Source organism: Hippocampus guttulatus, chromosome 19 (assembly GCF_054856545.1).
Source record: "Hippocampus guttulatus isolate MCC_2025c chromosome 19, RoL_Hgut_1.0, whole genome shotgun sequence".
NCBI classification, from domain to species: domain Eukaryota; kingdom Metazoa; phylum Chordata; class Actinopteri; order Syngnathiformes; family Syngnathidae; genus Hippocampus; species Hippocampus guttulatus.
The window spans coordinates 4,424,579-4,446,547 of record NC_141279.1 but is presented as its reverse complement, the minus strand read 5'-3'; the positions used below and the strand labels follow the sequence as shown (position 1 = coordinate 4,446,547).

General features: G+C 40.9%; 3 long non-coding RNA genes across 5 annotated transcripts; all 3 read left to right on the top strand.

Annotated features, from left to right (window-relative positions):
- The first annotated feature begins 10,268 nt into the window (after positions 1-10,268).
- On the top strand, positions 10,269-13,392 carry LOC147189647 (uncharacterized). Of its 2 annotated transcripts, XR_015103862.1 has the most exons (4): positions 10,269-10,677; positions 12,343-12,516; positions 12,608-12,800; positions 13,332-13,392. It is a non-coding gene; the product is annotated as an uncharacterized LOC147189647 (long non-coding RNA). The 2 variants fall into 2 exon arrangements; XR_015103861.1 differs by having other exon boundaries at positions 12,608-13,375.
- Positions 13,393-14,592: 1,200 nt separating this feature from the next.
- LOC147189646 (uncharacterized) lies at positions 14,593-16,142 on the top strand. Its single transcript, XR_015103902.1, has 4 exons — positions 14,593-14,776; positions 15,156-15,233; positions 15,609-15,686; positions 16,065-16,142. It is a non-coding gene; the product is annotated as an uncharacterized LOC147189646 (long non-coding RNA).
- A 2,701-nt stretch (positions 16,143-18,843) lies between these two features.
- Positions 18,844-20,601, top strand: LOC147189645 (uncharacterized). 2 transcript variants are annotated; one of them, XR_015097543.1, is made up of 3 exons: positions 18,844-18,960; positions 19,220-20,027; positions 20,098-20,601. It is a non-coding gene; the product is annotated as an uncharacterized LOC147189645 (long non-coding RNA). The 2 variants fall into 2 exon arrangements; XR_015097542.1 differs by having other exon boundaries at positions 19,220-20,601.
- Positions 20,602-21,969: the final 1,368 nt, after the last annotated feature.

Below are 21,969 nucleotides of genomic sequence, written 5' to 3'. Positions count from 1 at the left end.
TACAGCAAAAATACAAATTATTCAATTTTCCTAAGTGATGCGAGTTATTCAACATCTTATGTTGTGGGTCAACAATTTGATGAAACTATTTTAAAGCTTTTTTTCAAAAATACAAAAAAAAAAACCCCAAAAAACATTACAAAAAAAATTACTAAACATATAAAGGGTCGCATTGACCCAACGGACACCGCAGGAGACCATCTTTGCCAGGGATGTCTTTGTTGCGTTCACGTAAACGTCGGAGTGTCATCGGGATGCATTTACGGTCGATACACTTGATCATTCTGGCGCCACCCAACCTGACAGCAGGCAAATTTATCCGTCTGCCTTTGATGCGCAAACATGCGAGCGTCCTCCAAGGATGGATGATGGAAAAAGACAGATGAGGCAGGAAAATGAATGAGAGCGGGCCCAACAATTAAACGGCTGCCATTCGTCTACGAGAAGTCGGGATGGGGGGATAATTTTTCAGATGTGCTCGTCCTTACAAGGCTAATGGTGTGTCCCGGGTGGGGTTGGCGGTGGTGGCGGGAGTGGGGTGGGAAACAGAGTTCCAAACAATCCAAGCCAGGTGCGCACCCCGCCGGAGGCAGAGAGGTGCCCTTCGCTAATGCATGCGAGAGTGCGTGATTGATTTTTCTTTTTTTCTCTCTCTCTCTCGCTCCTCGCAGGTGTCTTAATGTCGTAATGCATCGCTCTGTCACAGAGAGCGGGCTTGGCGATCTGCCCTTTCCACAGACTGATCTCCCCCTCAATGGGATGAGACCGGGGTATATAAATAAACGAAGGGGAGGCTGTGAGAGGAGGTCCGGAGGAGGAGGAGAGGGATGGTCGACAAGCGTGATTACACTGCGCACAAACACGCACATTAGTATCTTCTATCCCCGCCAAGCTGTCTTACGACGACGTTGTTTCATTTTTATTGGTGATCCTTTGAGGTCAATGGAAAGGGTTGGAGATTAATGGTGAGCTTTTAAAAGTTAAAAAAAAAAGTCTGTTGATCATTTGGAATTTGTTCGGGGAGTTTCGTTTATGCACGAATCAGCAGAAAGGGAAATGAGTTTTGTTGTCTTTATTTTGAGTTGACTCGATTTCATGTTCCAGGAGCCAGGAGTAGGGTTTCAAATGAAGTTTTCAAGACAAGGTGGGTATTTAAAGTCAGGTTTTCAAGGCGGAATAGGGTTTCAATTTAGGATTAGAAGAAATGGTTTGGGTTTTAAATCAGGATTTCAAGCCAAGGGTTGGCTTTCAAATTAGGCTTCAAGACTGTATGTCAAGTTAAATGGGTGAGCTTTAAAATTGGGATTTCAAGTTTCCAGGCTGGATTAGTGTTAAAAGAGGCAGTCTCAGACAGTCTTCAAATCAGGCTTTCAAGCCAAAATGTGGGTTTCAAAGTAAGCTTTCAAACAAGGGTTCGGGTTTCAAATTAGGGTTTAGAGGGCTAAGATTTCAAATTGGGATTCAACTCTTCGATGAAAGGTTTCAAACCTAAATCAGGGTTTTAAAATTCAAGTTGAATTTTTTTTTCCCAAATGTGGCTTTCAAGAAAGTGTTGTTTTGAAGTCAAGGTTTGAAATGACGTCGCCCGGTGTCGCGAAGCGTACGTAAGTAACACCGCAGGGTGACTGGACTCTGTTTACAAGAATTGAGGAGTTTTTTGTTGGCCTTTAATTTACTCCCCATTTTGACCATGACAAGTGCCAGCGGTTGCGTAGCATCCTGGAGCTCCGCTGTGCGCCACCATTATGGCCTTTTATCGGGGTGGGGGGGGCTCCAAGTGCTCTCCAACACTCTTATCCTCCCTTTCTGCCAAACAACACTTCAGTGGGGGAACGTCTGATGAGAGTGAGCCATTTTCGTGTACATTAGAAAAACTTCACATTTCTCCTTGTCGTAAGGCAGGAAGCGGGGAAAATGTGCTCAGGGGTCATATTTGATTAGGCGAGATAGGTGTGGTCATTTGCTCAAAGGTTTCAAAGAAAGGAAGAATTTTTAGACGCAGTCAAGGCGTTGGTTTGGTGACGTCACATCTCTGCTCTGCAGATCGTGCGGTTCCGTTGACGTGATCGAGCTGCGATCTTCAACTCTCACTGGGGTGGTTCGTGGCCAAGCGAGAAGCGATTGGGATGCGAATCGGCGGCGAGAAATCAGAGACAATGGGCTTGCCGTCGAAAAATGGTGGATAGTCGGGTATCCGTTCTTGCTACAAATGGAGGAATTCAAGTATTTTCGGCTCTTTGTCATGAGGGAGAGAAGAATGAAGCTGGAGACTTAGCATTCTGCGCACTGTCATGAGAGAAACCCAAAATGGACGTAAATAAGACGGTTGAGGGCGACGTCAGCATTAAAACAATGAATATTGCTTTCCTCCCCCCGCTCGTCAGCTCCAGAGACCAGATAGCATGGAAAACGAATAAATAAATAAACGCTGGAAATAACCATCGGCTGTTGTTCCAGCAGTCATTTCGCTATGACTTTGCCCACTCGAATAAGATCGGCGACTTATTTCTGCCTCTGAAAAGCAGCTCTCAAGTTCTTTGATCAATAAAAACGAAAAAAACAAAAACAAATTGGAAGGGAAGGTGGGGAATGGTGGAAGGGAAGAAAGGCTGTGCAGAAAAACGTCTTTGGGCTGAAAGAATTATGCAGATTATTAAAGTGTGACTTTGGGTCCAGTGGCCTCCTCTTCGCCATCAAAGATCTTCAAACTTCCCCCAAAAAAATCCTATCCAACAAGATCCGAAAGCCGAATCGCTGCATGTTTATTCCCTAGTGTTAATCATTGGTTTGCAGACTTGCAAGATAACACAGTGCTCCACTTTCCAACTGAAATCTTAATTGGGTCACACTTTGTCTACCCAGACTGGGAAATGGACAGAATGAACAGTACTTGAAGATCCATTAGAGAGAACGTGGAAAAAGGGCTACTAAAAGCAAGAGCATGAGTCACTGAACACGTGTCACACAACCTCTTAACTCATTCACTCCCAAAGACGTTTTTAAACGTCTTTTCGGACTTGGTCCAGAATTGGCTGGTACTGAATATTCCCTTGGAAAGGCTCACAACCACCTAAAAGGAGCAACCTGTGCAGAGCATTTGAGGGTCAATATGGGGGAATTGCGTCCTGTGTATTTGCCCATGTCCAAGTTCATTACAGTGCATTTACATGCTCTGTTATTAGCTGATTCCTCTTGACAGAGTGAAACCAAAGACCCTGACAAATCATCTGAAAGGAATCCGAGCATCAGATTTATGACTTGTTGTCGCAAGTGAAGTTTGCATAAATTCCCAACCCTACCGCATAACCCGAAAAAGTTTCTGCTAAGCGGCGGGTGAGCCTGACGGCATTTCTCAGCCTCCGTTTTTGCCGCCATATTTCACCCGGGCGACGCGTCGTTTTTGTCGCCCAATTATTTGCTTATTAATTTCCCCACCGCGGCGCGTAAGCCGGCTCGTTAAACGAAACACACGGGTTCCGTGCCAAAATTACTGTTGATAAATCATTCAAAAAGTGCGCTCGTACTGATGATACATGCCTTCGCCCTCTCGGGGTTTCCATTAAAAACGGCGTGACAGAGTCGGTAATAACTGCCGCGGGCCTCGGGCCGGCCGCTGTTAATCAATGCCTCGGATCGTTTGGGCTCTTGAGCGCAAAATAATTCCCCGTGTAAGAGCGGCGAGAACGATGTACCTTTGAACGGCTCCGAAACGCAAGATGCCTGATGTCGGCGTGATGAAGAATGAATGAACGTGAAGGTCAGAGTACAATTCGACACAACTAGCCTTGCAGTTGGAGCACGGCGGCCGTGACGCACGCCATCACTGGGCGGTCATTAGCTTTTTAAAAATGCACACAAATCTGCCTCAAAGGCAACAGTCGTTGACTTTTAATTACCCCGCTTGTTTTGTCGGCAGCAAGCCTCCCATTTCCTCTCTCTCTTTTTCATTCCCTCTCTCTCCCTCCCTCTCAAGACTAATCAGGTGATGGACGTTTGTCATTGGCCTTCACGACCGGACACAGATGGTTTCTGACGACTTTCTGTCATTTTGTCAACGCCCCGCCAGGCACCGTATGATGGAGGTGTCAACACATAAAAAAAAAAAAAAAGGTAACAGTCTGACACATTACCGATGGTGAGAAGGCTTCAAATGTGCCACGAATTAAATGGATATGGACGGATGTATCTCAGCGCGCCTCCGCGAGTTTGTGGATTTGCTACATGGATGTCAGGATTTTATCAGTCCGAATGAATTGATAGAGAGAAAAATACACCAAAATAATAATCGATATGTACTATGCAGGTGGCCCGGTGGTCCGCTGGTTAGCACGTCAACCTCACAGTGCGCAGGTTCGATTCCAGCTCCGGCCTCCCCGTGCCTATGTGGGTTTTCTCCCACATTCGAAAAAACATTGACGTTGATTGAATACTCCAAATCGTCCCTAGGTGTGAGTGTGAGCGCGGATGGTTGAAAAATCTTTTTGCATCCTCTATTATTCAGGAAGTAGCCTTAAAAAAACTGGAGTAATTAATTAGTTGTTTGACCCATCGTCAGACATCAAACACATCACTTGTTATCACGTTTGTAAATAATTTGCGATCTCGTTGTTGACCTTCACAATGAGAAGAAAAATCAGCTGCACACGATTGAAATGTTTTAAATGAACACGTCATATGTTCATTGTTCATTTTAATCATGTGCCTTGAGTCTATTGTAAGCAAACCCACAATAAAAAGCTTCAAAGTCAGCCATTCTGGTTTGAAGTGGCCACTCAGTGTCAATTTCCAGACGACCTTAAAAGACAAATTTATCGTCGAGACTTTATTTTCTCCGTCTACCAAATTTGAACCAGTAAACTAGACAGATGAGCGACAATAAATTGCAGAGAGGTTTCGTCATAGCATGTGGCCACATATGGTGGCAAAATTCACCGAGTCACAGATTGGGGGGGAACGTTTGCTCCTTTGTTTGCAAAATTTATATTGCAAAAGAAAAAAATAATATATTTATATATATATATATATATACTGTATATATATATATATATATACTGTATATATATTTTTTTTTTCTTTCTATTTTTCTTTTTTTCATCAAATTACCTTTAAAAAGTGTGCGCATTCGTGTGCCACGTGACCGCGTATAACGCCGCAGTGCAAATTGCTTCATACGTTTGAAACCATTGTAAACCTAGGATCCCCGTGTACTAGCTTCTACACCCAATTTTCACATGACACCGTAAAGATACTCCATTAAATAGCACAGAGCTAAAGAAATTGTCGACCATCAATCACAAAGGAACAAAATAAAATACGAGCGGAACATTTGAGACATTCTTCCTCCCCTTGAGGCTTCAGACACTCTTCCCTATGTCTCAGGTGACATATGTCCACAACAAGCGGGCCTTGTGATGAGCCGCCGGCCATCGCAGGTGACGTCCAGGCCTCAGGAGCCTGGCACGAAAAAGGATGAGATAGCGAAGGTGATGCCGCGTCTCGGAGGAAATCTCATTCTTTTCCGAAGTGATGACGAGCACTACGCCACTGCCGCCGAGGGAACGAGCTGGAGTGACACAGGCGGCTACTTGGGCATCGCTCATATTTTGGAAGAGGAAGAGAACGCCTCTTGGGATATTACACCTGGAGGTGGATACTTTGTCAAGCCCCGGTTAAACGCAGCAAATGGACAGAGGATGGAAACACACCGGTCTTAATGCCCATTGCCAGCCTCCAAACAGATGGATTGGCCATGTGACACAACGTGCAGGCTTCAGGGACGGTGGTCGATACACGTGACACGTGAAAGATTTGGTCCTCACATCACCCTCATGCAATGAAAGAGAACCTCACAACTCCCATCCGCTTTTCAGCCTCTCCTGCCCACCTCTGGCTGCATTAATAAGGACAGAGTAGACTCAGTAAAGGCAGGGAAGGAAGCAAAACAGTAACTTAGGCAGCTAAAATGGTACGAAAATAGGTTCAGCTCAGGAAAGAAAAAGGCAACAAGCGTGTTTACTGTATATATAAAGATAAAATGGCACTAAAACAAACAGCACTGGGAAACACTGCACGAGTTTCCGTTTTTTTTTTGTTTGTTTTTTTTGGTGTATTTCTTGCAAGAAAGATGCTTAACTCATTCACTCCCAAAGACGTATTTAAACGTCTTTTCAGACTTGGTCTAGAATTGGCTGATACTGAATGAGTTAATTGTACAGATCAGACGCATTGAATTCAGTGCACAAAGTCTCTCGACGAACACGGCAGCTGCTGTCGCGCTTGTACTAAACATGAGCAGCCTCATCATGACACACAATTGCAGGCTGGGTTAATCTAAAAAAAAAAAAAAAAGAATGACTAAAATGTGGTTTAAAAAAAAAAAAAGAGATTGAATAAATGGGAACGCGTGACAGAAATCCTAATAGCCCAGAGTGAAATGAAGTGAGCAGAAACAAACTCTTGTAATCTTGTGGAAGCATGTGACCGGGCGACGTGATCGTTTCTCACAAGCGCAGCTTGAGCAGTGCCCCCCCCCCTCCTCCCCCCTCACTCATACAAACGCACCATGTGCTTCATTAGACAGATGCCGCTCTGGATTACATCATCATTTTTAATTAATTCATTTTTTTTAAACACAAGATTAAAATCGTAAAGAGTTGCAGTGAAGGCATGCGGCGGCCGGTTCATTCCATTGTTTGAAATCATCTTCGCCATATTTCAATGCAGGAATGGAGGGAATGGAGAATGATTGGCTGCAAAGCAAAGAATCATCATGGCCGAGGTAGCCTTCCTGTCACAAGGGTATATATCCATCCATCCATTTTCTGAACCGCTTGATCACTAGGGTCGCGGGGGGTGCTGGAGCCTATCCCAGCCATCTCCGGGCAGTAGGCGGGGGACACCCTGAATCGGTTGCCAGCCAATCGCAGGGCACACAGAGACGAACAACCATCCACGCTCACATTCACACCTAGGTTCAATTTAGAGCGTTCAATCAGCCTGCCATGCATGTTTTTGGAATGTGGGAGGAAACCGGAGCACCCGGAGAAAACCCACGCAGGCCCGGGGAGAACATGCAAACTCCACACAGGGAGGCCGGAGCTGGAATCGAACCCGGTACCTCTGCACTGTGAAGCCGACGTGCTAACCACTGGACTACCGGGCCGCCCACAAGGGTATATATATATTTTTTAAAACAAAAAGAGGTGAAATTGTACTGTGGAAACATAGCAAGCAAGAAAAGCACACAAGGTTTTGCGACTAAGGTGGCAACTGCTTTCACGACTGTACAAAATAGGAGCCAAATCATGATGACAATGATTGTTTCTGGTTCCCTGAAACAAGATGAACAAGTCCAGGAGAGTCGAAAATTGCAAAGAGGAAACTCAAGGTCTGAAGTATACTTGGACACAGCAGCAGCTGTTAGACTGAACAAAAAAGGTCTTGTCGATCATAAAAATACAATCGTCCACTGCCGCTTTGAACACGGTGGACAAAAAGTAAGAGTCGAAATTGAACGGAGCAAACATACAGAGTCCAACATCTCAAACATGGCAGCCTCTGTCATACTTCAACTAACGAGGGGCCGCCTCATGTTCTTAAACTTACGATTGTTTCCAGTTACTCGAGGCGTGATGTGCCATGGAAGCGTTGCTGTCACCCATAAATCACTCTGAATTTTATCGGGGGAGGGGGCACCCTGAGCCTCTCTTTGCTGCCTCTTGCTCCAGGGGGCTGTTCCTCCATTATATTTGATTCCCCCCCCACCCTCCCATTTTGTCAAACATAAAAGTTGAGCGAGATGCTCTGCCCACGTGTCCTCGAAGACAGTCGCCACTCTCAGTATAGCGAGAAGGGGGGGTGGGGGGGGGGCATCATGCACAGTCATCAATAAGTGTGCTCTAGTTGTTTCCAGTTACGCAGCCGTATATCTTTTTTTTTTTTTACCGGTGGGCCTAATTTGCATTTGGCACCTTTTTTTTGCATGGCAAGATCTATAAATATTCACGCATGACCTCAGTAAATAAAGCAGTAGGCGTGTCACGACGTGGGAGGGTGTCGGGGGGTAATGTCGGGAGCTGGGCCCCCCCCGCAATGCCAGATGTTGTGCAAGGAGTCGTGCACAGGTCGACACTAATTGCGTCCTTCCCAGAGTTGATGTTATTTCATTGTGAGCGCCCAGCGAAAGGTCAGGTCTAAATTGGGAGAGAGTGGTGAGAAACTCTTTCTAGGTTCACGAATCAAAAATCCCTTTGGGGGTTGCTCGGTACGCAATGTGGGCGAAGTGTTCTTGCGTCATCACGTTAATTTGCCTCTCGTGTTATTCTCCTGTGGTGTCGGTAATGCAAAGCAACTTTGAAATTCAGCCCTGTTGTTTTGGGCTGTTTTGATTGTTTTGATGCTCGGTGCTTAAAAAAATAAAATAATAATGATAATAATACATACATGGTACAAAATGTGACTCTCACTTTTAGCAGATTTTTTTTTTCCCGCCCTTGACTCAAAAAAAAGGAGCAAATGACATTCAAAACAAGTTATGTGCTTTGGTTTTTTTTTTTCCTTGCTGGAATGTTCTTTTTCCCGCTCCTGATAACAAACAAGCTTTGATTTTTTTTTTTTGGCCAGTACACTGAAAAAACATTTTTTTAATTGAATACATTTGAATCATGTGCAACCCAAAAAAAATGTTTTTTCTGTGGGTTTTTTTTCCCCCCAGCATAAACTTTCAACAATTTCCACTCAAATACTAGAAATATTTTCAGGGTTTTAAGTAAGTGTATTTAATCTTGACTGCACAATTTTCTCTTACAATTTGTTGCAGGTAGCTGGAAATAATTGTTCAAAAAAAAAAAAAATCAAAAATTGAATCTACTTTTGGTCACTACAATTGACAGCTGCGCCGCGGGCGTGCGATCGAATACTCCGGAACGCCTTTCGAGGCACAGTGCGGTCTATTAAATTCACAACTTCACGCTAAAGTCGACTTCACCTGCCATTCATCCTTTATATTCTATATGTTTGCTTTGTCTCACGTAACCGCCAACAATTGTGTGTTCATAATCACGCTGTGACAGCATTGTTTGACGGAAGACCGCCTATACTTGCCTCAATCGGTTTCAAGCCATGTGCTGGAAATAATCGTATATTCGTGACTATAAATCAACTCCCATTGAGTCCACTCAGACTTTATCCTTTTGGTCAAATTTAGATTGTTCAAAGAATTACCCCGGTTTCAAAGCAATCTATACTATTCCTGTCAACTTGTCCTGTAGTTGTGACAAAACACTTGGCAGTGTTTGTTGGCAACAAAGTTTTGGCGTTCAAGCAACACGTGCTGTTTTGTGTGTGTGTGTGTGTGTGTGTGTGTGTGTGTGTGTGTGTGTGTGTGTGTTTGTATTCATGACATCTCAGGACAATTTTATGATAACACACCTTCACAATGAGGACCTGTGGAAAAATGAGGACATTTTTCGCGTCCTCATATTTCCACGCAGTCTACACTACTCTAGAGCTCACGAGGATACTCCCACACCAAAAATAAGTGATGTCCTGAAAGAGCACAATTTTCAGAAATTGTGTGTTTAAGTGTGTTTAACTTTCGACTCACTTTTCATTTGGAAAACTAGTGGCCAACTTCGGTACCTTAACACACTTTTAACACACTTTCAGTGACGTCATTGTGCAGGACCTCATATGTCATCTTTTTCGGACTGACTCACACATTTTCCCCGCCCTCGTCCTGGTAAGTCACTTCAATTAGCAGTCACACAAAACCCAACATGTGAAGCAGCCAGACAATCCTACAGCCAGATATCTATTAAACTCTCTGAAACAAACACGACCACGCGTGGATGACCACCTGGTAAGCAATTCCTTTTCGTTTATCTTACTGTAACATAGACTTTGTTCAATATAACCGTGTTTAACAGTGCCCACCAAAGGTAATGTCATTCAATTAGACAGCTAGCTAGCTAGATCGTTAGCATGCTAATAAGCTTCCAGTAAAAGTAATGTGGACATGTCCTGCAGGCAAGGTTCTAGAAAACCTTTCTAAATCTTTGACAACACAGTCTGTGGAACTTGATTTTGGTGCCAAATGTTTATTTCAGTGCAGTATTTGTTTTATTTGATTGCAGTTAATTGAAATTAGTTAGTACAGGTAGCCTAATGAAAGTGGGCCATGCACTTCTAGCCTTTATGCTAAGTCTGGTGTATTTACACTGTTTATTCTTGTGTTGATTCAATTGTACACCGTTTCAATGAAGAAACAAACAAACGTTTGCAATGAAATTATAGCAGAATTCAGCTTTGTTGGTACATTTGGTCAAGACAATATTGTGTTACTCTATTTTAATTTTACATTGTTATCTGCCTGACAAATGGTTTGCCCGAATCTATTAATCTGACCAGCAAATGTTTGATGAAATGAATTTTTGTATATTTGAGGAAGAAAATAATATTCCTTTGGCTCAGTACTTTCTGAGCCAAAATAAGTGCTGCCATTGTATTGTGCTTGCTTGTCTGGCTGACTTCTTCTCACTTTCCATTGTAGATGTTTACTGGTGGTGATAATGTCACAAAGAAGAGCCAGACTGAGCCCTGAATCTGAGGCTGCTCATTTTATTTTATCTGGAGTCGACAAGCCTTGTTTGAAAGCCCAGTGGATCAATGATTATAAAGGTATGCTATCAATCTACCTGCTATCTAATTCTTATGGCTACCACACGCACATGACAAGAGCTGCAACCAAAGCCTGTCACAGTGACAGATTTTATTCGCACATTGTATTTATTCCAAAAATATCACAATAAACAACAGCATGTTTTTTTTTATGCCATTGATCATATTGGAGCAAAAATAATTGAAGTACTTTTTAAGAGAATGTTTAGCAGCCATTATCATTCAATTCTTGAGAATATTGTATTGCCATGTAGAACTAGGAATATCTTGAAATGAAAAAATAGAAATAGAAATTATTCGGCTTCTGTTAAAATATTGTGCTTCAACAAATATCACAATTCATAAAAAACGCATACTATCTGTAATAGTTGAGGAAAATTAGATGCCTTCAAACTTCCTTCACAATGCCTATTTCACCTGATTGAAGAAGGCTGTGGTAGCTGTTTGACAAATCCACATTTTTATCAGCAATTTGTACTGCCCATCAAAGGTCTCTACTTAGTTTAAAACTGAAAGAATGGTCACAGGAATTATGTATGTCATTACCATTATGACTATTATTGTTGATTGCTTAATTTTTATTTTAATCATAATGTATCTTTTCTATGTGCAGTGGTGTATATTGCTCAGTGGGATTTCTGATTGGAGATCGGAGGTGTGAAACGCCAGGACAGCTTACAAAGAAATTAGATGAATCCTTTCCCTCCCACAATTGTTAGAGTTGCATTTGTATTTACAAAGAGAAAATAACAAAAATAGAAACGCACAGTTAATCGGATTAAAAAAAACATCCCATCCAACCATTTTCTAACCCATTTATACTAATACGGGCCTGGCTGTGCTGCAGCCGATCCCAGCTGTCTTCGGACAGTAGGCAGGGTACAACTTGAACTGGGTGCCAGCCAATCACAGGACACACAGACAAACCACCATTCACCCTCACAATCACACCGAGGGACAATTTAGTGAGTTCAGTGAACCTACTACGTTGCATGTTTTTGGAATGTGGGAGGAAACCAAAGTAGTCGGAGAAAACCCATGCAGCCATGGGGAGAACTCCACACAAGAAGGCACTGTGAGGCGGACGTGCCAACCAGTCGCACACTGTGCAGCCGCATTAGGTTGCCTGTGACCAAAATAAAAACTATGGTGGTAATGCATTCACCAACATTGCTGCCCATACTTTTTTTTGACCTTATTGCTCTTCTCTTTCTCTCCCTCAACCATATAATGCAGTTTGGAGTGGAATAGTATAGGAACTGAAATTAGGTTTCGAATGTTATCCATTGAGGAAAAATGGTACTTCACTTGACTTATGATGATCACTTTAGTCAAACTGTCGGTCAAACCGCTGGTATTTTTCTTTGCTATTCCATACATTCTGTTCAATTGAAGGCAAGCAATGTAAACAACTCTAATGTAAGGAGCCACATTATTATTTTGTGCTGATACAAATTGCTAAAGAAAATTATCAGCGATTCTGATAATTGTTTTTAGTTTTACATGGAATTATTTTGTTATCGTACCACTAAACATGTTTTTTCCCTTCTTTAAATTTTTATTTTTTGGTCTGCATGTATTTGTGAATATCTGATTAACTGCATTGTGTAAGCCTGATTTGGATTGTATTAATCAACATTTAAGTGTCAACTTTTCGTGTCCTAGGACGTGGTGTATTTACCACGTATCTACAAGTGAACCAATCGAAAAGGGGTTATTTGTGGTTGAGTACCGTGGAGAGTTAATCTCAAGTTATGAACGAGACAAGAGACAGAAAAAGTACACAGAGAAGCAAAATTGTTTCCTGTTTGATTTTGAATGGAAAGGAAGCACATGGTGGTAAGTCAAGATCTAGAAAAACATCATGTGGTTCTGTACAACATTGTAGTTTTACTGGAAAAACATTTCATGTTTCATTGTTCAATTTCAGCATTGATTCCTCCCATGAAGATGGTTCATTAGGTCGACTTGTCAATGATGCTCACAAAGGCCCAAACTGTAGAATGAAAAAGCTGACAATCCAGGATGAACCTCATCTTTGCTTGTTTGCAATTGAAAATATCGAAGCAGGGAATGAAATAACCTATGACTATGGAGATTCTCAGTGGGCATGGAGAGCACTGGTAAGTAATGCCTGAATATACACCTGTAGACAACCAGATCTAATAAGTAAATCATTATATTTCATAGGTGAGTGAAAGATCATTTTCATCAACAGTTTATTACCTTTTAAAAGTTAACACAAGTGTCTGTTTTAGAGGATTATTTGACGTCAACAGAAATTCAAAGACAGGAACATGGACTCCACATTTTTCAGTCATTACATTGATTTAGTCTGAAAGAGTATGTTTCGGGTGTTGTCTTTATTATTTGAACTCAGTCGTGTCTGATGTCCTGAAATTGTTAGCTATCAGAGCTGTACAGTGGTAAGTACCATAAAGAGTACTGTACTACACAGTACTTGTGCTGTGAATGTGGTCACTGAAAAAAGTAGTTCAATTTATTCAAAAGTCATATAACTACGACATATTTCTGACACTCTATGGTTGGTATAATGTTGCTTTTCATGATTTCAGTCATGCCCTCATACTTCTTCAGTTACTGAAGAATACTTTTTAGAATATTTCTGATACTGTAATATTGCTATGTTGCAGACACCAGATGTTGGTATCCTGACTGAACCTTCTGGAGACCAAGAAAGGAGTGAGAGATCCACTTCATCCTTACAACAGGTGACTACGTCTTATCATTATATACCAGTTTTGAGTTTACAGCTTTCTTTGACAAACACAGGAGAAGTTATAAATCAGAAACGTGGCCTCTCCATGATTTCAGTCGTCATGTCCTCATATTTCTTTAGACCTGAAAAACCTGAGTGTGTTTCAGGTGACATGACTTGTCTTAACCTAACTCTGGAGAGGTTGTGTCTGAATGTCCCCATATTGCTGTTCCACAGAGCTGAACAGTGTTAACTTTCTATAGTGTGGTATATTAATCCCAAACTCTCCTGTGAGCAATGTTCAATGAGAAATAATGTTTATTCATTTCTTAACTGGTCAGAATGAAGAATGCTGAATGTTTTGACACCGTAATGTTGTTATGTTGCAGATACCAAGTGACGGGATCCTGACTGAACCTTCTGGACACCAAGAAGGGAGTGAGAGATCCACTTCATCCTTACAACAGGTTACTACGTTTTATCATTATATACCAGTTTTGAGTTTACAGCTTTCTTTGACAAACGCAGGAGAAGTTATAAATCAGAAACATGGACTCTCCATGATTTCAGTCGTCATGTCCTCATATTTCTTTAGACCTGAAAAACCTCAGTGTGTTTCAGGTGACATGACTTTTGTCTTAACCTAACTCTGGAGAGCCTGTGTTCGAATGTCCCCATATTGCTGTTCCACAGAACTGAACAGTGTTAACTTTCTACAGTGTGGTATATTAATCCCAAACTCTCCTGTGAGCTATGTTCAATGAGAAATAATGTTTATTCATTTCTTAATTGGTCAGAATGAAGAATGCTGAATATTTTGACACCGTAATGTTGTTATGTTGCAGATACCAAGTGACGGGATCCTGACTGAACCTTCTGGAGACCAAGAAGGGAGTGAGAGATCCGCTTCATCCTTACAACAGGTTACTACGTCTTATCATTATATACCAGTTTTGAGTTTACAGCTTTCTTTGACAAACGCAGGAGAAGTTATAAATCAGAAATGTGGCCTCTCCATGATTTCAGTCGTCATGTCCTCATATTTCTTTAGACCTGAAAAACCTGAGTGTGTTTCAGGTGACATGACTTTTGTCTTAATCTAACTCTGGAGAGCCTGTGTTCGAATGTCCCCATATTGCTGTTCCACAGAACTGAACAGTGTTAACTTTCTATAGTGTGGTATATTAATCCCAAACCCTCCTGTGAGCGATGTTCAATGAAAAACAATGTTTATTCATTTATTAACTAATCAGGATGAATAAATTAGAATATTTCTGACACTGCACTGTTGCTATGTTGCAGACACCAGGTGTTCGGATCCCGATGAAACCTTCTGAAGATCAAGAAAGGATTGGGAGATCCACTTCATCCTTACAACAGGTCATTGCATTTTATCATTATATACCAGTTTTGAGTTTACAGCTTTCTTTGACAAACAAAGGAGAAGTTATAAATCAGAAACATGGACTCTCCATGATTTCAGTCGTCATGTCCTCACATTTCTTTAGACCTGAAAAACCTCAGTGTGTTTCGGGTGACATGACTTTTGTCTGGACCTAACTCTGGAGAACCTGTGTTCAAATGTCCCCATATTGCTGTTCCACAAAGCTGAACAGTGTTAGTTTTCTATAGTGTGGTATATTAATCCCAAACCCTCCTGTGAGCGATGTTCAATGAAAAACAATGTTTATTAATTTATTAACTAATTAGGATGAATAAATTTGAATATTTCTGACACTGCAATGTTGCTTTGTTGCAGACACCAGGTGTTCGGATCCTGATGAAACCTTCTGAAGATCAAGAAAAGAGTGGAAGATTCACTTCATCCTTACAACAGGTCATTGCATTTTATCAGTGTATACCAGTTTTGAGTTTACAGCTTTCTTTGACAAACACAGGAGAAGTTATAAATCAGAAACATGGACTCTCCATGATTTCAGTCGTCATGTCCTCATATTTCTTTAGACCTGAAAAACCTGAGTGTGTTTCAGGTGACATGACTTTTGTCTTAACCTAACTCTGGAGAGCCTGTTTTAGAATGTCCCCATATTGCTGTTCCACGGAACTGAACAGTGTTAACTTTCTATAGTGTGGTATATTAATCCCAAACTCTCCTGTGAGCAATGTTCAATGAGAAATAATGTTTATTCATTTCTTAACTGGTCAGAATGAAGAATGCTGGATATTTTGACACCGTAATGTTATGTTGCAGACGCCAAGTGACAGGTACCTGACTGAACCCTCTGGAGACCAAGAATGGAATGAGAGATCCACTTCTTCCTTACAACAGGTTACTACTTCTTATCATGATATACTAGGTTTGAGTTTTCAGCTTTCTTTGACAAACACAGGAGAAGTTATAAATCAGAAACATGGACTCGCCATGATTTCAGTCGTCATGTCCTCATATTTCTTTAGACCTGAAAAACCTGAGTGTGTTTCAGGTGACATGACTTTTGTCTTAACCTAACTCTGGAGAGCCTGTGTTTGAATGTCCCCATATTGCTGTTCCACAGAACTGAACAGTGTTAACTTTCTACAGTGTGGTATATTAATCCCAAACTCTCCTGTGAGCTATGTTCAATGAGAGATAATGTTTATTCATTTCTTAACTGGTCAGAATGAAGAATGCTGAATATTTTGACACCGTAATGTTGTTATGTTGCAGACACCAAGTGACAGGTACCTGACTGAACCCTCTGGAGACCAAGAATGGAATGAGAGATCCACTTCATCCTTACAACAGGTTACTACTTCTTATCATGATATACTAGGTTTGAGTTTTCAGCTTTCTTTGACAAACACAGCAGAAGTTATAAATCAGAAACATGGACTCTCCATGATTTCAGTCGTCATGTCCTCATATTTCTTTAGACCTGAAAAACCTGAGTGTGTTTCAGGTGACATGACTTGTCTTAACCTAACTCTGGAGAGCCTGTGTTCGAATGTCCCCATATTGCTGTTCCACAGAACTGAACAGTGTTAACTTTCTACAGTGTGGTATATTAATCCCAAACTCTCCTGTGAGCAATGTTCAATGAGAAATAATGTTTATTCGTTTCTTAACTGGTCAGAATGAAGAATGCTGAATATTTTGACACCGTAATGTTGTTATGTTGCAGACACCAAGTGACTGGTACCTGACTGAACCTTCTGGAGACCAAGAATGGAATGAGAGATTCACTTCATCCTTACAACAGGTTACTACGTCTTATCATTACATACCAGGTTTGAGTTTTCAGCTTTCTTTGACAAACACAGGAGAAGTTATAAATCAGAAACATGGACTCGTCATGATTTCAGTCGTCATGTCCTCATATTTCTTTAGACCTGAAAAACCTGAGTGTGTTTCAGGTGACATGACTTTTGTCTGGACCTAACTCTGGAGAGCCTGTGTTCGAATGTCCCCATATTGCTGTTACACAGAGCTGAACAGTGTTAACCTTCTATAGTGTGGTATATTAATCCCAAACCCTCCTGTGAGCGATGTTCAATGAAAAACAATGTTTATTAATTTATTAACTAATTAGGATGAATAAATTTGAATATTTCTGACACTGCAATGCTGCTATGTTGCAGACACCAGGTGTTCGGATCCTGATGAAACCTTCTGAAGATCAAGAAAAGAGTGGAAGATTTACTTCATCCTTACAACAGGTCATTGCATTTTATCAGTGTATATCAGTTTTGAGTTTACAGCTTTCTTTGACAAACACAGGAGAAGTTATAAATCAGAAACATGGACTCTCCATGATTTCAGTCGTCATGTCCTCATATTTCTTTAGACCTGAAAGACCTGAGTGTGTTTCAGGTGACATGACTTGTCTTAACCTAACTCTGGAGAGCCTGTGTTCGAATGTCCCCATATTGCTGTTCCACAGAACTGAACAGTGTTAACTTTCTACAGTGTGGTATATTAATCCCAAACTCTCCTGTGAGCTATGTTCAATGAGAAATAATGTTTATTCATTTCTTAATTGGTCAGAATGAAGAATGCTGAATATTTTGACACCGTAATGTTGTTATGTTGCAGACACCAAGTGACGGGTACCTGACTGAACCTTCTGGAGACCAAGAATGGAATGAGAGATCCACTTCATCCTTACAACAGGTTACTACGTTTTATCATTATATACGAGTTTTGAGTTTACAGCTTTCTTTGACAAACGCAGGAGAAGTTATAAATCAGAAACATGGCCTCTCCATGATTTCAGTCGTCATGTCCTCATATTTCTTTAGACCTGAAAAACCTGAGTGTGTTTCAGGTGACATGACTTTTGTCTTAACCTAACTCTGGAGATCCTGTGTTCGAATGTCCCCATATTGCTGTTCCACAGAACTGAACGGTGTTAACTTTCTACAGTGTGGTATATTAATCCCAAACCCTCCTGTGAGCGATGTTCAATGAGAAATAATGTTTATTCATTTCTTAACTGGTCAGAATGAAGAATGCTGAATATTTTGACACCGTAATGTTGTTATGTTGCAGACACCAAGTGACGGGTACCTGACTGAACCTTCTGGAGACCAAGAATGGAATGAGAGATCCACTTCATCCTTACAACAGGTTACTACGTCTTATCATTATATACCAGTTTTGAGTTTACAGCTTTCTTTGACAAACACAGGAGAGGTTATAAATCAGAAACGTGGACTCTCCATGATTTCAGTCGTCATGTCCTCATATTTCTTTAGACCTGAAAAACCTGAGTGTGTTTCAGGTGACATGACTTTTGTCTTAACCTAACTCTGTAGAGCCTGTGTTCGAATGTCCCCATATTGCTGTTACACAGAGCTGAACAGTTTTAACTTTCTATAGTGTGGTATATTAATCCCAAACTCTCCTGTGAGCGATGTTCAATGAAAAACAATGTTTATTCATTTATTAACTAATTAGGATGAATAAATTTGAATATTTCTGACACTGCACTGTTGCTATGTTGCAGACACCAGGTATTCGGATCCTGATGAAACCTTCTGAAGATCAAGAAAAGAGTGGAAGATTTACTTCATCCTTACAACAGGTCATTGCATTTTATCAGTGTATATCAGTTTTGAGTTTACAGCTTTCTTTGACAAACACAGGAGAAGTTATAAATCAGAAACATGGACTCTCCATGATTTCAGTCGTCATGTCCTCATATTTCTTTAGACCTGAAAAACCTGAGTGTGTTTCAGGTGACATGACTTTTGTCTTAACCTAACTCTGGAGAGGCTGTGTCTGAATGTCCCCATATTGCTGTTCCACAGAGCTGAACAGAGTTAAACTTTCTATAGTGTGGTACGTTATTCCCAAACTCTCCTGTGAGCAATGTTCAATGAGAAATAATGTTTCTTCATTTATTAACTGGTCAGAACGAAGAATGCTGAATATTTTGATGTTGTTTGAATATCATTTTTAAAACATCTAACATTCTGCGTTTACCCTGAAACAAAAGCATTTTGTCCTGTCTGTTTTTTTTTAACCCAACCAGATGAAGTAACCACGAGCGATGACGATTTGAGCAAAGAAACCAATGCTGACCTTAATCAAGAAAAAGCGATTCTCACTTACACAGAAAATGGTAATGTCCTCAAGTTATGACATAAGACAGAGTAAATTGGTGCCTGATAATCTCAGTCTTTATGCACAACTATGTATGAATTAGAAACAATTTACTACAGTATTTGAAAATGGTGTTGAAAGATGCAAAATGTGCAGGTTGAAAACACATTAGGCCTCGACAGCCGAAAGAAAATTGAGAAATTAGGAGACGATTTGGCACATATAAGAAAGCAATGGTGAAAAGCCACATTCAACTATTTTTGTATAATTTTTCAAAGGCTCAAGCTCTGACACTTCTGGGAACCCAAGCCATGCATATGCGCCATCTACATCGGACAACATGGAAGGCACTTCTGCTTCAACCACCTTTGACAACACTGACGACAGTTTTGTCGCAACCCTGGAAAACATTTCTGCTCCAACCCAGTTAGAGAACGTGGACGACACTTCCTTCTCAATCACACGGGACAACAAAAACACCAGTTAAAGTTAAACAAAAATGGCAAAAATTAACATATCTTAATTGAAGTTGAAGTACTTTTGATGAACAAAAAGTCAAAGTGCTCCAATGAAAAGCAAGGTTAAAGAGCATTTTTTTCAAAATTCTCATTATTTCCTGGAATATCTTATTTTGCATTTTTAACATTTGCAATGCCATTTTTAATAAATAATGCCTTCTTTTACAGGTGGGAATAAGAGACGTACGTGGACAGATGATGAAGTGAAGGCTGTTGAGAGACATATGTTTGATTTCATAACAAGCCATAACGTTCCAGGTAAAACGAGCTGTGAGTCCTGTCTCCACGCAGAGCTAGTAGCTCTGAAAGACAGAGACTGGGTGTCCATCAAAAACTACATCCACAACAGGATAACTGCATTAAAAAGGGAAATGAATAGATAGTCCATTGAAATGCGAGCACGCCTGGGTACATTTCAGTTCAAGTTAACTATAGCAATAGCAATGGTGCATTTAGGGTGGGATGGTCAATTACGGATTTCATATTTGTTGTTGAATACTGTGTTTCACATTTATTGTTTCATGAGCTTCAAGAGCAAATTGGAAAATCCTTGGAGATGTACGAACATGTAAGGTATACTGTATATCAGGCATGTCCCGATCTGGGCCGGGAGGGCAACTGTCGTGCCTGTTTTCCAGCTCTCGCGGCTGCATCACACCTGATTCAGATGATCAGTTCAACAGTCAGCTCTGATGCAGCATTAGAACATCCTGGGAGAGCTGGAAAACAAAAAGACAGCGGCCCTCGAGGACCGACTTTGGACACCCCTGCTGTATATAAACGTACGTACAATATACAAACTTCTCACAAAAGATAGGCTTATTAGGTTTGAGGTGATATTTCAGAAAAACCCTAAAACATTTGAATTCATCCTATTTCAAGAATTTCAATACTTTTTGAAAAGTTGCTTTTGTCTAACAGGTAGCTAAAGAAGAAGTTGCTACACACATGGCACAATATATGGCCACATTTATTAAAAATTCTTCATCACAGTATTCACATTTTGACATAATCTTCTTCAGTTCAAACAACCCTCATCTATTGCACTGCCTTGTGTCATGGAGAGGAGGTGGCATGTTTTCTGTGTTCATAATTTCATATTTGTCAGCAATTAAAAAATAAGAAAGTGGACTGACCACATATTTAACTGTCTCTTCTTCTTCACAGCTTAGTTTTACTGTCTTGTATTATTACCGTGAATATCAACGACTGTTTGGCACATTCGCCTCATAGTTCAGCAATTGATAGTTTGAATCTGGGCTTCCTTCCTTTGTAGAGTTCTCCCCGTGCCCGAGCATGACAATTGGACACATGTGCCTAACATATACTGTTGGTATGTAACAGGAGTCAATCTAAAAATTACACACTTTACTCTTAGCTGGTCTTCATAAGTCATATATACTTGAAATGATGTGTATCTAGGGGGCTCAAAATTCACAAAAACATGAAATGGCAGTGTGTTTGAGGTGACTGTCTCCATAATACACAAAAACCTGTCAATGTCCTCATATGTAGTAGTTTTGTCATAAATCAAAAAAAAATTACGTCCTAGCCAAAATCTGAATAGATGGGTGTCTTCCTGATTTTTTTTCATGGTTACCATATTTTTTTGGAGCCTGTAGGACCACGGGAAAGGCATGTACCCATATGTCGGGTGAACAAACGGACGTCCTGAAAATGCACCAAAACACGTATGTGTGTGTGTGTGTGTGAGACGCCCACACAAAATCTGTTTATTTTAGTGAGGTGTGACTAACAGGAGGAAAAGGGTGGCAGGTACAGGACTGCCCTGCAGTCCCTTTGTGTTCCCCGGTGGAGAATGTGTTGTTGTTATGATCGCACTACTGTATATTGTTGTCAGTCTATCAGCTTTTTAAAAAGAGAATAAAGCTGTGGAAATAAGCAGTGCGGAAACAAAAAATAATAATAAACATGTTTATCTTCACTATTTGTGCCAGGTCTATTTAATTTGGTTCACCCATGGATATAAATTGTGCCTCTTTATCGGTCGAGACGGAGAAAAGACGGTAAGCAGCCACGGGCGCGAGGGAAGGGCAGAGCAGGGGGCGAAAGATTTATACTCAAAAGAAGAAGAAATAACCATGACCCTGGGTCACCGCTGCTTGTTGGACGGAATATCTTTTACCTTGAGGATTCATGCGTGTTGTACATTACTCAGTCCTTGAACAAATCCAGCTCGGAAACAAAAGACCACATCACTCTGAAAAGAGAGAGAGAGGTGGGTGACCACTGAGTAAGAATGCACTGATGAGCATGAATTTTGTGAAATAGACACAGTTGGAAGACCAGCACGTACGTGAAAATCATGCAAGCGGGATAAAGGCTTGTGGTCGTGAGACACAGGTGGGTGAACAACCGACAAGAGAGAGAAGTGGGCAGACACTCCTGTGGGCGAGACATGAGGGGTTGAGATTTTAAAATAAAATGAGGAAACGTGTGAAAGAAAAAGTTAAATCAGTCAGGAGTCAAACGCCGAGTCTGTGACAACA